General features: G+C 35.0%; 1 protein-coding gene across 2 annotated transcripts in view; it reads left to right on the forward strand.

Annotated features, from left to right (window-relative positions):
• Positions 1-18,322, forward strand: part of Sh3gl2 (SH3 domain containing GRB2 like 2, endophilin A1) — a 196,036-nt gene that overhangs the window by 127,760 nt on the left and 49,954 nt on the right. The gene's annotated exons all lie outside the window — the stretch shown is intronic.

Here is an 18,322-nt window from a genome sequence, read left to right on the forward strand (position 1 = left end):
GCTCATAGCATGGCAGCCTGGAAGCAGAGGGTCAACATACGCTCTGCCGAGATACAACCTTGGTGGCTTGCTCCTCCAGCCGGCCCCATCTCATAGAGCTTCTTCAGCTATGAACTTATCTGTGGATTAACCAGTTGATGATGTTATCATGGCCATTACTAGTCACTTTTCAAAGCCTCGTCTTGGAACACATGAATCTTTTGAGGAATATTTTGATCCAAACCAGAACTGTAGTCTATTGGAGTATCAGAATGGAAGCAAAATGAGATCAGTATTTCAGGCCATATCTGTTCTCCTTTATGAACTCTCTCACTCTTTTTGCTAATGTTCTTGGGCTCAGGGTCTCTTTGCAACCCTCTGAGATTGGCAGCTGAGTTCCCCCTCCCCTTTTATTAGTACATGTTTATAGTACATAATGATTACATTCACTGTAGGGGATTTGTAGATGTATATACCACATTTTAATTTCTTTTCCCATCCTTCCCCAAGCCTTTTACTTTTCCACCATCAGATTCATTTATTCATAAGACCTTATAAAGTTAAGCATCATACATACAGATTGAAAACCAGATTAATAGGCCAAAGAATGTGTAAAACATGTAATACAATTATACTAAGTCCACGCATTTAGATACATTGTATCTTTTTTCTTTTTTTCTATTTTTTATTTATACTCTATTCATAATAGCTAAATATTGGAAATAGCTTATATCAATCAACAGATAAGTGGTATTTATATACAGTAAAGCACTACTGTGCCATAAAAAATGATAAATGAGTCTTTTGTAGGAAAATGGACGTACCTTGAAACTATAATATTAAGTGAAATAACTCAGACACAAATTTTAATATTGCATGGTTTCTCTTATATGAAAAACTCTAAACTGGACTCTTGTTTTTTAACTTTGATTTTGGCCTGAACATGCCAACCCCATTTGGCCCCTTATTTTGCTTAGGAAGTTAGTATTGAAGTGGACACTTCTAGAGGCTTCCAAGAAATTGAACTATTTCAGAGTTTTTGTTAGGATTACAAAAGTAATACGTATTATTTTTGATCAGTATAAACAAATAAGAAAATTTAGGTAAATTACAGTTCTCCACCAGAGGTAGTTTTGATATATTAAACTCTTAAGTATTCTCATCTTTCTCTATATACATTTCCTCTATATACATTATTAACAGATTAATAATTTGAAGCCTAAGTTATTTTTTACTTTATGATACAAATATTTTATCACTTTAAATGATTTTTCCATTAGATAAATGTACCACATTAACCAGTCTTCCCTTTTCTTACTTTGTTGGGAGTTTCTTTTAAATGTCCGTTTCCATTATAACCTAATTAAAGAAATAAAGTATATTTTCATATGTAATTGCACACAAACAATTAAAATGTACCTTTTAAAGTATGGGTGTATGCTTTTGACTGGTGTTATGGATTAAGAACTGGTGGTCAATTTAACACCAGCTGGATTACATCAGCATGGCATTGAGTGAAGATGCTGCACCTGAGGAAAGTTGCCAGGATAAATAGGTGGAGAAGAAGGGAAGTGTTGAGGGTTGAGGTGTTAAGGAGGTATTGTGGGTTCTACGAGTTGCTGTCTGATTTGTTGGTTCTCCTGGAGAAGCTCTGGTCCTCACATGGAGCATTACTTCCTGGCTCCGGAGGGGAAGACATGTGCTGATTGGTCTGCAGGATGAACTCTTTACGCTGCTTCCTGGCACGTACCTGACTATGCTTGTCGTCGGAGGAGCTCGGGGCCTCCGTGTCGCTGAGAATGGCTATAGTGCCTTTCAGGATAGTCCTGGTCTTTGTTGTGAGTGTGACTTCTCGGCTCCAGCGTAGAACCCTCATCCCACTAGCACAGTCCTTCATCCTGCTGGCATAGACTTTCTAGCTTCCACCGCTGACCCTTGGGTCTTCCTGGCACAGATCCGTACGTGAGTCCTTCCTGTGGGCTCTGGACCTCCAGTTGGACTCGTGGGAAGCATTGTCCTGAGCTCTGGGTTTTTATCTGGACTCATATGGGACATTGCTGTGGGGTTTAGGCTCTTGACTAAATAATCTATGTCTTTGGTGTTGCGGATAGACTTCCTGCATTTTCCTGTGTTAACTTCCGGTGACTATTATAAAAATATAAACTCCATGTCCTAACCCTAATTGTTCTCTGTGAACAACCCCTGACTACAACAACTGGTTTTGTGGTTAATTTTAGGTGTCAACTTGACTAGGTGAAGGAATGGTCTGACAGCTGGTAACACATTGTTTTCTGTGAATATCTATGAGGGTATCTCCAGGAGAGACTGGCTTTGAACTCTGCTGGACTGAATAAGGAATGATGTTCTAAACAAGGTGGGAAAATCTATCCAGTTGGCTAGGGCCAAGGTGGAGAGGTGGGAAACAAAAGTGATCTTGTTCTCTCTCCCCTTTCAGGAGCTGGAGAATCTTCTCCAGCTCTTGAGCATTAGAGCTCCAGGATTTTGGACTTTTGGACTGCACGGTTTGTACCAGAAATTTCCTGGATTCTCAGGCCCTTGGCATGAAAAATAACGCAGTGGCTTCTCTGGTTCTGAGACCTTTGGACTTGGACCGAGCATGCTACCAGCCTTCCAGTTTATCAGCTTTTAAATAACTTCATGTGACTTTCCGTTCTCCAAGTCCCCTGATAAATCTCTGATTTTCCATCAAGGACAATTAGGTCCATGAGATGGGGGCAACTTTGGACAGATTGCAGTAGTGATGTTAGTAGAAGTGCTGGTGCCTCCTACTCTTGTGATCCTAAATGATGTTTAATCAGAGAGATAATAGACTTTGTAGGCTAAGTCAAACCCAGTGACCCTTCAGTATATCTTTCTGCATTAATAAAATATGGTTATGCCAATAATATAAATGATGTATAGTAATACAATAACTGTGATTGCTAAATAGTCACAGAAGGTTCTACTTGTTGAATTGCTTTTATATACTTTTGCTTCTTTAATCTTTGTAATCGTCTTATGGAAGGCATAGGTCCACAAAACACAACAATATAAAAGTATTTCAGGTTTCTGAGCCATAATTCATTTGTACGTGGGAAAATACAGAGCAAATTATTATATATTATAACAATCTGTAATATGAAAATTTAAGATGTGCTGAGTTAGAGATGTATAGTACACTACAAAAACTTTACAGACCTTTCTCACCAGTGCATCACTGTACTAATTGTTCATTTGGTGAACCTAACAAAGGAGGAAGCAGTGGAGGTTGTAATGAGAAAAAGTACTGGACATATAAATACTTCACAGGTAGTTATTTTTAAATGCCCTATTTAAAGAAAGAATCCTTGACCCTTTAAAAGAAGGAAAAAAGTTCTTATAAAATGATGGCACAATTATTCTGGTGACAGTCTTACCCATGGGTGAATTGAATGTAACCCAAGGTGCATGTGTAATTTTGTAACTGTAGTTAACTATTCACTCTCAGTTTCCACATCCAGTTAGAAGCACAATCTACAGCCTCTGTTTTGAGGCTGTGAATGAAGAATAGAAAAATGAGAAAATGAAATATTTGCCCAAGATAGTGTAGTTGGCAAGTGGCAGGATTGGTGCCCCATGAAGGAAGGGTAGTTTGGGGACTTCCTCTCTTTGTTTACATTAACGTGCACAAAGTCTGTATCTATCAAGAGCTGGCAAATATGACCATGAAAATCTTGTACTGAGTGAGCTTTATTAGTTTCCACTTTCAGCGCAAAGTTTTAGTTTAACTGCACCTCACAGATTCCCAAAAGCATGTTTTTATTTTCTTCTGAGCCTGGGCAAGATCTTGTTAATATATGTGATTTACCTTCCATCTTTCAAGAAAAAACACTTTCTGCATGCAATTATAAAATACTCACTTGGAACATTCATTGAAAATATTCATTGCATATTTGTAATCTAACCCTTTAGCTATTGAGTGTGAAGTAAAATTTGATTTGTAAAGAATTCTGTTTACCAAGTAGCTCATTAGTATTTATATACCTCAAGATCACTGCCCTTCACTGTTTGATAGGAATGCTACCATCACTACCTTTTTCTTTACAAATTAGCCATTTTCTTCTGTTAGTAGTTTATGTTCATATCTGACAATAACAACTAGGATTTCAGCAAGATGTGGCATGTGGAGATGAGACACACACATATCCAGAGCACTCTAAATAGAATTAGCTGGTCATTTGGTAGCTATATCAGCTTCACTAGCTTATCATGTCCCTTTTCTCTGACAGATATCTTTTGTCTAACTCATCAGTGCCATATACTGTAATTTGTGTAAGTAATCTTTCTAGATTTTACATGCAGCAAAGTTTAGTTACATCTGCTACAAAGATTTCAGTTTCAAAAATTCATCTTATGTATTTCTTACAGTCTTTTAATCAGTGTTCAGAGAACATTTAACATTTTTATGCCCATTTCTTTTTATCAAAACTTAGTATCTTGTATTTTCAGTAAAATAAATTTGAATGAATAAATTTTCTTGCTGTACTATGAATATCACATTACTTTTGCCTTCAATATGATTTACATGGTATATGTTTAAATGTTATCATGAATATGTCACTCTTTAAAAAGTTAATAAATTATTCTATACATCTTTTATATGTTAGCTTTAAATTCAGAATGCATCACTGACAGATTTGGTTGGGAGATTTCAATTATCTGTTAAAATGAAAGAGTTATTAACTTGAACTTCCAAGTCATGTCATATTAGAAAGATAAATTTCAGGTGAAATGATTCTCATCCCTTGCTTGTCATGATATCCCTGTTTTTTGTTGTTTGTTTTACTAGAAAATTTCTCCTGGCCCAAAGATTCATCATGATTTTTTTCCAGATTTTTCTCTTGCAAGCTAAAACATCACATATCTGCCTTGATTTCCTTCTAGCTTATTTTCAGAAGAAGTCAGCTGTTAATCTTATGGGATTGTGATACAACTCAATAAATGATTTTCTCTTGTTTTAAAGAATTTCTGTTTATCTTTGACTTTCAACATTTTGATGTTCATTGTGCTGCTTTTTGCATTTATCCTATATCAAGTTCATTGACTTGTTGGAAATATATAGGTAATTGTTCTATTTTTATCAACTTGGAAACTTTCAGCAATTATTTGTTTGACTATTCTTTTTGTACCTTTTCTCACTCCCCTCCATTGTTTTATGAATGTTTTGGTGTGCCTAATGGTGTCCCATGTATCTGAAGATTTGTATGTTTTTTCTTTATTCTGTTCTATTTTGGAGATTAGCTAATTGTCATTCCTCTCTTATGATAGGTGCTTATTCTTCCTTCTGGCAGTGTACACTGCTTAGCCCCTCTAATGAGTTTTTCATTTCAATTCTGGTCTTCACACAATTTATGCATTTACTCATGTAGTCTATTTTATAAAACATTGTCATCATGCCTTGCCTTTCTAAGTATGGTTTCACCTTTGTTCTTTGAAATATTTTTAATTGCATCTTTATCTTCTAATTTCAAGATTTTAAACCAGCAAAGGAAGTGTCTAGTGGCTGTTTTTTTTGTTGTTTCTGCATAAAGGTCACATATTCCTAGAGAGATTTTTGTGTGTGAATTTTTTTGCATGTCTCATTTCGGTTGTTATTGGAAACTGCATATTTAAATAATACAGCATCTCTAGATAGTGATTCTCTCCCTTATCTGGAAGAAGTTATAAGTTTTTCTTTGGTTATTTGTTTAGTGACTTTAGTGGATTAATTTTTTGAAGTCTGTTTTCCTCATAGTGTGTATCCCCCGACATCCCTGCTTACGTTTGTTTTCTGTGTCTTTATCTAGTAGCTTGGTTTTACAGGAGTCAACCTAAAATCTGCCTTAAACCTCTTACTGATCGCATTTGTGCTTAAGCTGCCTAGGTAGTTGGATGTATGTGTGGTTTTTAAAGTTCAGAGAATATAGTTTGTCCTGAGTTCACCCACATCCTACTCAGATTATTACTGAATGAAAATGAAAGAAATCTGTGTCTTGGGGCATGGACTCAGGCTTCTGGACCCCAGGAATGAGTGTGATATGAGGAATACTCTTTCATCATGCCCATTTTCTCTCTGTTAAATTTATTGTTGGTTCACCGTTGCACTTTTTGATACTAAGTCATGAAGGTGCTAGCCTTTGCATAACTGTTACCCAAGTCCCCATTGTTTTTGACAATACTCTGAGGCTTGATCTTTTTCTCTTTGTGTTTCAGATTAAGCCAGTCCTTTTAGGTGGCAGTGTGGGACTCTTAGGCTTTGCCTCTTTTGGACAGAACCTCTGTGCCGCTGAACCAGAGTTTGGGCTAGGAACAGTGGTGTGGTACTGTTAGTAACAACTTTGTAATGTGAATAGACACTGAAAATAAAGAGGGAATGATGGCTATGATCTTTGCAGTTTGCATTCCTCACTGTGGAATGTCTATCCTGTGGAGTGATCAAGGCCAGAATATTCTAACCCTTTGCTCTTGGGGCAAAGCCATGCTTTCCAATTGAGAACTGAGTGGGGAAAGAGAGATTGAGTTCTTTTAGCAGCACCTGTCAGGAACTGTGCTTCTGTAGCTAATGTTTGGGATAAGGATCAGTGAAAGGCATTGATAGCCTGCCCTCCTCAGGTGAAACTTTAGTCCTAGATTATGAGGAGCTGTGCTTGCCCATGTCTGCCCAAAGTAGAGCTTCGTTGCACAGAGGTGGGTGAAGGGATGAGGGCAAGTCATACTCCAATGTTACTGTCACTCTCCAGTCTTACTAAGATTTAGAATGCTTTCTTGGGGAGTTGTTTCTCTATTTGTTGTATGCATTTAGTAAGATTTCCAGAAATTTAAAAATATTTTTAGTTTGTTAGTAATAATTTTAACCACATAAACAAATGGTGCTTGTTCCAGAGGGAGTGTCTACTGGTCTTTCACTACCAGTTTGTATGATCTTTTACTTTTCCTGATGTTTCAGTACTTTTCTCCAACCCTGTCACTTGGTTTATCTGTGGACTAACCAATATCATCAAATGTACTCATTAGAGGAATACCTCCTATAAATTTGTTTTCTCTGTCTCTATTACTGTGAATGTGGGTATAAGTTGACACTGTAGTTTTTCAGAAACAGGTTAATTTTTACCCAAATTCACTGATGCAAACAAACAGTGGTGATTTTCAGGCCACTATGGGACTTTGCTGAGTATGGAGGTAGATCTAGATGCTGCAGGCCCAGTACAGTTATTGCCAGCCAGAAATGTTAAAAGCGGTATGAAAACCTACTATACAACACATGAAAAAGAAAAGACAACCAAATAGCCACATGAATGACAGTAAGACCACCACCAATAACAAAATGCACACATGTGAATCAGTAGCCCTGATATAGGAATTGCAAAAAATCAGTATGAAAAGGTGTTCAACCTGTAAAGATATGCCATTTAAACAATGATGTCATATAAACTCATAATCACCAGCTTTTCAAAAATTTGCAGGTGTGAACAGTAAGTTTTAGAGAAGATGCAGAGTATAAAAATTTATGGTACACTTTATATAGAACTAGCAATTGGCAGAACTACCTTGGAAAGTAATGTGGTAATAACGAAGTTGAGGATTATATGCTCACATTCCTGATGGTACTAACTTTACTTCAAGTCTTACATTCCAGAGAAAAATCTCACTCATATAAAGAGGAAACACTTACAGAGAGATTTTAAAAAAATTTTTATGATAGTGAAAATGCAAAACAACACTAATGTATATCAAGGAAGAAATGGAGAAACAAATTTTGATACATTCTTAGAGTGGAACACCATATAGCAATTTAAATGACCTACCAATACTCATTAAAATATATAGATTTGATATGTAGTAAATTAGAGAAGGTTATTTACAAGATAATGTCATTTATGTCTGTTAACAAATCAAATGAATCTTTGTTATTTATGGACACTATAGCACAGATGTCAACAAAGTCCGGCCTGTGGCTGTTCCTGGATGCAGCCTGAAGTGTCAGGAGTTAAACATCTCAAGCCAACCTCCCACTAGTAGGAACATGAATCAGCCAGTGAGGATAACATATCGATCAGCTCTACCACCTGCCCTTTGGTGGCCTAACCTGTGTTTGTCTCTTTCCTCTTGCTCCTTCCCTCAGCTGGATGATAACACCACCCAGTAAACTACAGTTATTTTACCCATGTTCTCTGCTCAGCTTTGGAGAACTCTAGAGTAAGACAACATGTGGGCAGTTAAAGAAGAAATTTCCTTTAGGAAGAAGAGCTGTGATCTCAGAGAAAGAAGGGAGCATTAAAATGGCTTTTGTTGTATTTCTTACATGTTACTTCCTAAAAAATATTGATAACAAATATAGCACACTGTTAGTTTTTAAAAAGCTGTATGTATGCATCTTTGAGTTTGAAATAGTATGCTAGGTTTGCATGTTAAAGTAGGTTTTCTTGACTTTTAATTCTTTTTCAGGAACTTAATGCTAGTGTTGCTTAAAACCTTGTTTCTGCTGTGGTATGATCACCATATCTTGAGTAAAAATAATTTATTATAGAAGTCAGTAATCTCAGTATTCTGGGAGGCTAAACAAGAGGATCATGTGCTTTAGCCCATAATGGACAACTTAGTCTTAGACCCTGCCTCAAAATAAATAAATAAAAAGGCTAGGGATTTATGAGGCTTAGTGAGGTGGCCTTGAATTCAATCCCCAGAACTGCAAATCCATTCATGAGTACATGTGTATATACAAGATAAGTAAAAGAAAGGTGTATATAGTTAACCAGTAGAGGAAATGATGTACAGTAGTAATTAAAGAGGCCTTTTCTCTATTTTTTGTTAAAAATGTACTTCATTGTACTATGTAATTTTCTGTCTCAAAAGTAGCATGTTATCTAAAACCTGCTGTGCAAAAAAAAATATTTCCTGAGTCTGAACAATAGAACAAATAAACTCTAAATTAGGAAATATTATGAATAGTAGATGGTAATTTGCTCAAGAAAAACACAATTTATAGAAAACTATAAAAGATTTAGTGAAAAAATTTCTCTTAAGTTACAGAAAATTAAATCTCACTTGAAAATTTTATGTATTGTGTAAGGATGGGAACAATTCAAAAAAGATAAAACTAAATAAGAAAAAAAAGAAGGAAAAAAAGATAGCAATTTGAAAAAACTTTGTTCACCCAGCTTACTTAACAGAGTTTTTGTTATCAAATTTGGGCCTTGAGGCATGTAGGGCTTCTTCCTGAGAGAGCCCATATGTTCTTTAGTGTACGCCTGTCTTGTGACAGTCACGACTCTGTGGTCCTGCAAATCAAAGCAAAATGCTCTGTACCCTTTTGGCAGGATTAAAGCCTTTCCTAAACTAGCTCCTTCTGTAATGCTAAGCTTGTACTCTAAATTTATCTAGAGCAGTGTTTTAACATCATAAATCCTGTCTTGTTTCTGCCTGGTATGGACAAATTTTTTTTTTCAAAGTCATATGTTGAAGCTGTTGCCTCCAATGTGATGGGTTTTTTTAGATGGATTCTTAGGGAAGACATCGATGTTACGTGAGATATTAAGGATAGGGTGCTTATGACAGAATTAGAATCCTTTTAAGAAGAAGAAAATTGATCTTTCTCCACATGAGCATAGAGGAAAAGTCATGTGACAGTGCAATGAGAGGGCAGTGATCTGAGAGAGAGAGAGAGAGAGAGAGAGAGAGAGAGAGAGAGAGAGAGACAGATAGACAGACAGAGACAAAGACCTTACCAAAACCCAACACGCTAGCATCTTGATCTCGAATTCCTAGACTCCTGAACTATGAGAAAATAGATTTCTATTGTTTAAGTCACCCAGACCAGAACATTTTCTTTTGACAGCCTGAGCTGACTGATGTTTCCTTATTCCCTTTAGGATGAAGTTCTTTTAAAAGTTTTCAGAATCTGGCTCCTGCAAGCATCTACAACTTTATCTTGATAGCTTTTCCCTCCTCTAATCTTCATCATGCCACCTCTTGCTGGAACCATGCTTCTGTTTACCCACATTCTTTACACATCTTCATCGTAGTGTCTTCAATGCCTGACATGTAAAGCACAGTCAGTAAACAGTTTTTGAATGAGTGGCAGAGATTAGAAGGTATCCATGTTTTACATGGTGGTCGCAAGTGGCGTTGATCTAGGAGGAAGAGGCCATGTGGTTGTAGGGCAAAGCATATAAAACAGGCACCATGTTGCCTGTCTTGTCTGAGTACTGTTTTAAGTGAGCCTTGAGCGGGTAAACTCACCTTTAGCCCTTTAGGTTTTCCCACCATGTTCTTACCAACAGTCATGACTACGTGTTGCCCCTCTTTTTAAAGGTCAATTTTCTATAACTATCTTTTGTTTCCAAGCTTTCCTACTAGCACAGGAGAATTTGGTGGGGGAAAGGAAGAAAATACAGTGTTTTTTTTCTGGAAAAGACATCCAGAGATTTGAATAGAAAAAGTAGGTTAAAGGAAAACTAGAACAAGGCAAGATTGGTGCTGACTTCGGTACTGCTCACTACCTCCTACATTGCAGATCAACTGTGTGCCAGGGATTCCATTAATCTCTGGGAAATAGAATTTAACAGGATCAAAAATCACTACCTTTTAAGAGTGCCTAAGAGTTGGAGAGGTACTCCAATCATGGTATTACAAAATACAACATAAATGGAGTTAGGCCGTGAGGTTGTGGTGTCACACAATTGTTTGAAAGTCTTTCTGGGTGGGTATCATTGACCTAGTGATATTAGGTTTCATTTATCATTTATAGGATGAAAGAAGATACAGATTTATTTTTGAAGGACAGTAAGACTAAATTAATGTTGATCAATTCTTCTTGTTGTCAAGAAAATGTTTCTAGAAATTTTTAACAATATAAAGAGTTACAGAAAACAATTGCGAAAATTAAAGTATTTTTGCACATTAAATTTGCAATTATAGCCAATCCAAGTAGACCCTTTCATGAGAAGAAGGATTTTTTTTTTGAGGAATTGAGAGACCTGGGTTTCAGTGCTAGCAAAGTCCTTGGTGCATAGTAATTTGTGTTCTATTATGTTTTCTAAATTTTATGAGTTTAATCCAAAGGTGGTTTTTTCCCTTAAGAATGACATTTGCACCCAGATAACCTTCATCTGAAAGAAAAAAGCACTATAGCATTTTATTTTTTCCTCCATTTCCTAATTTATAGCATACCTTTGTTTTTCTAAAATAGTTCTGCAGCTGGTAGAGGTTGTATCAAGGTTCTTCAGAGAACTAAAAGTAGTTGGATATAGATATGTATATGTAGGTGGGAAGGGAGAGAGAATTTCATTTCAAGGTATTAGCTCACTCAGTTGTGGGCACTGACAAGTCTGAAGTTTGTATGCAGGCACACAGGCTCTGAAATTCAGAGGCTGATGGTGATGGAGTTTTGAGGCAGAATTTTTTCTCCTTCAGAGTAATCTAAGCTTTGTTCTTTATTTGTTTGGATGGGAACATCTATATTATCAAGGATAATCTACTAATAGTCAGTTGATTGTAGATATCAACTATATCTATTAAATATTTTCACAGCAATGCTTCACTAGTGTGAAAAATTAGATACCATAGCCCAGCAAAACTGATCCATAAAACTAGTCACCATAAAAATAGACACCAAATTTGTAGTTGTAAACTATCTTAGTATGCACCTGGTTATCCACTTCTGCCGTACTATGGTCCTGCTGTGTAGATCAGGAAAAATGCCCAGGGAAGTTTATAAATTATAAACTAACCAGTTTTCTCAAATAATTTGTAAACTTCCCTAGAAGAGCTTTCCAAGAAATTTTTCTTGATAAACAAAAGCCCAGATCAACTGCTTTTTGCCCTTTGATTGAGTCATCAAGTATTAAGGTTCTAGATCATTTGTTAACCAGGTCTGAAATACCAAATTTGTTATTTGCCACAATTTCCTCTTTATAAGGTGTCCTGATTATTTTCTACTCAAGGAGATGTATAACTAAATTTTCACTAGCACTTATTTTTAAAAAATGACTACATGACACAATTCCTGCCTCGAATCTTAGAGTCTATTTATAGTAGGTACTATCTTAACTTTAGTGACTTATTTCAGTGGACTTGGAAAAGAATAAAATTCTATTGCCAGAAAGGAAAAAAATTATGGAAATTCTTCCCTTCTGCTAAACTGCCTTCTCAAATTATCTTTTCTTTAATGATGAATTAATTATTAGGACTGTTGAAAAATAGAGGTGCTAATTTTTCATTCTGCATATTGTATTTACTCTAGGATTTTTTCTATAAGACAAAAATAAAATAACTTTAAAAGTAAAACTGTAGGTGATAAAGTATCTTTCAACTAATGGAACTATGAAAGCTCTATTCTATAATAAATTTTACTAACCTCTCTTTGAGGGGTCTATGTAACCCCATAGTCAGGGATATTTTCCACTTTAGAAAAACATGGATTAGAAGGTTATTATTTTTAACTCCCAGTGAGCCACACTAGGAATATAAAAATCAGTTTCTAATTTTCTGTGTGGTATTTGACAAGGAACAAGATAGACTGGGAAGTTGAAAAAAAGGCCAAATACCCTACCCAAACTCATTTTAAAATTTTTACTTCCAGATATTCAAAAGCAATCAGTCTTCATCCTGTAGAAGTCATGGGAAGTAAATCACTGGTTTTTGTGTAAGAAAAAACTTGGTAATATTCTTTAGCACATAATTTAACTCTGAATTGAGACATAGAATTAGTTTAATTTAGGTAGACAAAAATGCTTTACACATTTTCAAAGAAAGTTTCAAATTTCAGGACAGGAAAAATAATAGTTCTTTGAAATCCATTTTCAAAACATCATGGCATTTAAATATTCCAGTTTAGTGACAGCTGAGAAAAACTAGTGAGAGGCTTGTATTCCACAAAGCGAGTCTACCCGTGTTGTATACATGAGAACACCACCATCTGGTATTTAGTCCAGTACTAAAAAAGTGCTGCTATAATTTTTAATTTCTGATTCTCTCTGAGTATTTGACATGTAATCAAATATTGTTGTTACAGTTTTTATTTTATAGATAAAATAAGTAATAATTACTATGGAGAGTTAAACTTTGGACTTCTTTGTTCTTAAAGGTGATGCCGTTCTACAAATATTAGGAAAACAGGACATCCTGCTATGCAGAGTTTATTATAACTTTTAAAAAATGAGCTTGTACATTAATGTCACTCTTTAACCATATATTTTAGTTATTTTTTGCTAAATGTAAGATGAATTTAATGCAGCTTTCATGTGAATAAGATGATTTAATCAAAACACAATAACCCCTGATTTGGGGATGTAGTTTAGTGGTACAGCACTTGCTTAATACACATGAGATCCTGTGTTCCTTCTCCAGCAGGGAGGGAGAGAGGTGGGTAGATGGGGAGGAGAGAGAGGAACAGTTCACACAATAATCATTTAATAATGATCTTTACTAATGTATTTTCTCTTACACATATATTCTTTGCATAATTCTCAAAAATATCCAGTATTAAATGAAGTTATTTTTACTTCTTTGTTTAAGAAATCAAGACACTGAGTTCATGTATTTTGTTTTATACAGCTACTAGGTAACATTGTTGAGACTGAAAATTATGTCTTGACTCAATTGTTAAAAACTTTCTGTGACTTTCATTTACTGAATTGTCAGTGAAATTTCTTTGTAACTAAATATATATGTTGTGCTGCAGATTAGCGGCATAATATATGTGTTCTTATTTCTGGTCTTAAAAAACAAGCTATACTTAATTTGAGTATTAAAGGAATTCTGTTTTAATATGAATGAACATGTATTATAATACTTTATAAAATTAATGCTTTTTAAAAAGGCATTTTGGAAAGATATATTTTCTATCATAATTGTATGATTATATAAATTCACACAGATATACCAACATATGTATATAAATATATATAAATAAGCTAAAACACATATCCTATATTTAAGTAGCACTGAAATTAGTAGGAATAATGTACTAATTGAATTGTAATTGTACTAAAAGCAATATAATGGATGAATGTAGGATTATTGCAATGAAGATAGAATTGGTCTTGGCTATAAATAAAATATCATACATGATACTTGAATATCCTAATTTTATGGTGTTCTGATGGAGAAGGATGCTAATTTTAGAGGAGAACGTACACTCATAAAGTGGACACAGAACCAGTTGCTTACTCATTGTCATGTGTCTTCTTTTAATTTAATGTTTTGGTTTAAGAATAACTTACTGTGATAATTTTCTGTGCTACACAGTCATTGTATTTGGTACTGAGGTGTCAGATGTATTCAAATAAAAATGCATGAAAATATGATTCCTACCTTTAGCATTTTACAAGTGATTTGAGCAACATCCTCAGCAATTTTTCTCATTAAATAGTTCCAGGAAGTCCAAGAAATGATGACTCTAATTAAAAGTTCTAAGGATGATAACTTCAGCGAGGCTGTGTAATCACAGATGGTAGAGGAGGTGAATCTGAATGAGCATTTAATATACTTAGTGACTTGGAGGGTGAAAAAAGGAAATAGATTCAGGGATAAAATAGAAGAAATAAACCCAGCACATTTTATAGATGGTAAGGAAACCTGTCTGTAATAATAGCAGATAAAATTGAGCAAAAAATAGGTGAGTTAGGAGATAAATAATTTTCCAGGTAGGGAGTGTATGAATAGTATTTGTATTATGTCTATTGAATTTCAATGAAGTTGTGGATCTTAAGAAGAATTCATTGGGGATAACAATAGTTAAGAGTTTAGTACTTGCAATGCAATACTGGGAAGAATCAAGACTGCACCTGGAAAATAAAGTGTCTTTTGCTTGGAGATGACAGATAACTTGAGGGTAGTTATTTCTGGAAAGCAGAATCTTTTGGGCTGAGAGCAGCTATTTATTTAAAATGACTCTTGCTGCTGTTCCCTTTGTCATTTTTCTTATGTGGTATAGAAGAAAACAGCGTGAAACAATCACTGGTAAAGACTCAAAATGAAGACTTAATTTAAAATTGAGCCTATTGCATTATTTTCTGTTTTGGAATTTGTGCCTTTTTGAAAACTGTCCCTAGGTGATTAGTTTTATTTGCCCCATTTTATGGCATCTTTCTCTCATTTATCTTGTGATAGTGTTGTCAAAAGTACATTGCAGTCTAGTCTGACAGGCTTTTAAATCTTTCTCATGAGAATCTAATGAAGAACTAGAGTAAGATAAGATCTCTGGTTTGACTGGAATACAGAATGAATGGGAAATTAAAGATCAGATCAGAAGTACAAGCTCTCTACAAGCTTGTACCAAAAAGGTCCCATCGAAGGTCTTGAACGCTCAGTGTTTTTAGGTTTCTAGAAAGGATTGTAGAATTATTTTCAGGAGTTGTTCTTGGTTTGTAGATGGTAGAGAATCAAGCATTGGCCCACTTTCACTGTTCTGTTGAATTCAGATATTTCCTAAAATTTTATTTAAGCAGTTTATTAATTTCTCAAATAGCAATCAGTCAAATAATATTAAACAGCCTCAGAAAATATTCAATATTGTGAAATCTTTGTGTTAGAAACAATCTTACTGAAAATAATAACACAAAATTTTAAATGATACCAGGTAAAGAAAACAAATGTCTTTGTTATTGGCCAGATGGGCTCTGTAAGTATTCTTCACTTTGCTTCTTATACATAAAACAAAGGAAGTTTTAGTAACATTTATTGAAAGAACAGATGATGTTTGCCATACCTCCAAGCAGTGAGTCAGTTGTTAGTTAGCCCAGTGTTTTAATTCAGTGCCTTGGTATATTTAGATCCTTTGTGACTTAGAAAAATAATGTAGGTGTCATTTTGAGTTATACATGTCCCCCCTGAGGAATATAATTAGATGAGAAACTTTTATATCAACTAACCAATCAGGCAAGTATCAGTATCTAGTGCCTACCATCATTCACTGTGTTTGGTGAACTTTCTCTTAGAACAATTTAAGTGGCAGTTTTTGTAGAAAAAAAGAAACTGTCTCTCTTGCTCCCTGTCTTGTATTGCTCTGCCTTCTTCTTCTTGCTCTGTCTCTCCTCTTACCTTCCCATCAGTTTTGCATCCATTGAATTTACTGTGTGGTGTATTATAAAGTAAATGACTGATGAACTGGCATTATTGTGAGTTTGCAGTGCTAGTTTTAAATTACTAATGGACAGTATTAACTCAGTATTGTACTTGATATAGTGAGCCAGCTACTGTGGTGCTGAACTGTTGATCAATGCAGAAAATGGGGGAAGAATTAAAACCACTCTCAGTTGAGCAATATAATATAGGAAATGTAATGTAAGCCCTTGTAATTTGGATGGTGTCATTATTTTTAGAGTTGCTGAAAGTGTGAATATCCTAAGATTACCAAGATTCTCTAATTCTACATAAATGGGAGTGTTTTGCCACTACGTGTTTTTTTGTGTGTCCATTTTACAAAAGAAGCTACATCTATTATTTAGTATCATATGAAGGTATACATCTTTGAGGGGCTCTAAACTGAATACTAGTTTAGAACTTCTCTTGTTTTTCTCTATCATTTTAGGTTTGGTAAAAATCCTTTAAGATGGTCAAAGAAGCTAGTTGCTGATCTAGATAGGCTTACATTAGGTAGCATTATTGTCAGGCAAAACTTGAATCCGTGCAGATTGATGAGCCTTTGATAGCATCACTCAGGTGAAGTGAGAAGACTGATATTAAAGATAGGGTCAAGTTAGTGAATCCTCGTCCAGTCTTCTGAATCAGATGGGTACCAGGCAGAGAAATGTAGCACCATGGACAGCTCTTAAAACTGGAATGTGGACCTAAAGCCCAAGGATTGAAGGGGAAAACCTTCATTCAAGTCTGATTCTACCTCTTCCTAGCTCAAACGGCCTGCCATTGATAATTTAATTTGTGCAGCCCTCAGTTTCTTGATCTGCAGTAGAGTAATAATATCTGTTCTACATACTTTTCAAGGAACACATCTGTGTCAGTAATACAAATTAAAGACACTAAACCTTTCAGTTTGAATTTTTGACCTTTATCTCTCTAAGATTATATTATTTTAGGGAAAATTGCTAGCTTCCTCTCAAAGTATGAAATGACAGTTAAATAAACTGATGAGAGAAATCTTAATACTATAAGCAGATACATACACTTGGTAAGAGGAGGGAACTAGGATTTGATGCATGCCTGTGGGTTCAGATACAAGTTCTTAAACTTATTATGCAGTGTAATTTTCATAACAGCTACATGAATCTATCAGAGAGTGGAGGAATCAATCTTCCATGCTCTGTTCCTGTATTATATTCCTTTTCTTACTACTAATAATAGCACCTCATATGCAGAGCTGGAGTGGTGAAGGATTCCAAGTCTTCAGCCTTTCTAAGATTAGTCTGTTCTGAAGATTTCCTTGATGATAGAAATCAGCAATGCAGGATGGTTAGAAAGAGAGAGTAAGAAATATTCCTTAAGCTCCAACAAGGGGCTATCGGAGCTTGCATGCCCAGGATCTGGCCCTTTAAAAAGAGAAGGGAAGGAAGCATACCCTATGAACAATTCAGGTTGCTGCTGAGACTGTTACAAGATGACCATGGTGGGGTCCCCTACAAAGACTCAATTCCAAGGCTATTGAAAGATGCCAGAAGTTATACTTTACTGTTTGTGTGTGATAACTTTATGTAATATATCATGTCCTTGGAAAAAACATCTATTGGTCTTTGTAGTTAGTTTATTTTAAGGGAGATGAGTCATTTAACTAACATTCAATATTACTATGTTCATAATACTCTTATTTTATCTTGTTTTTATTATCTGTAATTTGAATTTTTATTTTAGAAAAGAATAGGATTTTCAGTTTTTATTAACATGAATTTTACATGCTAAAAATGATAATTTGCATGTTAATTCATAAACTCTGTGACAATATGGCATAATAGAATAGAAAGGAAATCCCATCAATATTTTTACATAGGGTGTGTTTAATATACATAAGGATGCAGACAGCATTAGGGCGCTCTGTAAGACTAATCAAACCTTTTTTATCTAAAGGTAAATTGGGCTGACTTCATTTCTTTCATGTTAATAGTTTGATACATGCTTGTGGTTATCTGATCAATAGCCCATTGAAGAATACATAGGAGAAATAGCAATTTTCTACCTAGGTAGTATTTTAGATCTATTATCAGAAAAAAAAAAGAGTTGTATGACTGTCTTCTTCCTATGAACTTTAAAAAGAAAAATTCTAGTGATTAAGTAGCAATATAATGGTTCAAGTAGGAGAAAGAGCTCCAGGGCTGAAGTCACAAGAAGTCTAAATTCATATACCTAGGAGGTATTTAACCTTTGGAAAGTCATT

This window comes from Cavia porcellus, unplaced genomic scaffold (genome assembly GCF_034190915.1).
Source record: "Cavia porcellus strain 051 isolate PalLab524CR breed Dunkin Hartley unplaced genomic scaffold, mCavPor4.1 scaffold_1, whole genome shotgun sequence".
In the NCBI taxonomy this organism is placed as follows: Eukaryota; Metazoa; Chordata; class Mammalia; order Rodentia; family Caviidae; genus Cavia; species Cavia porcellus.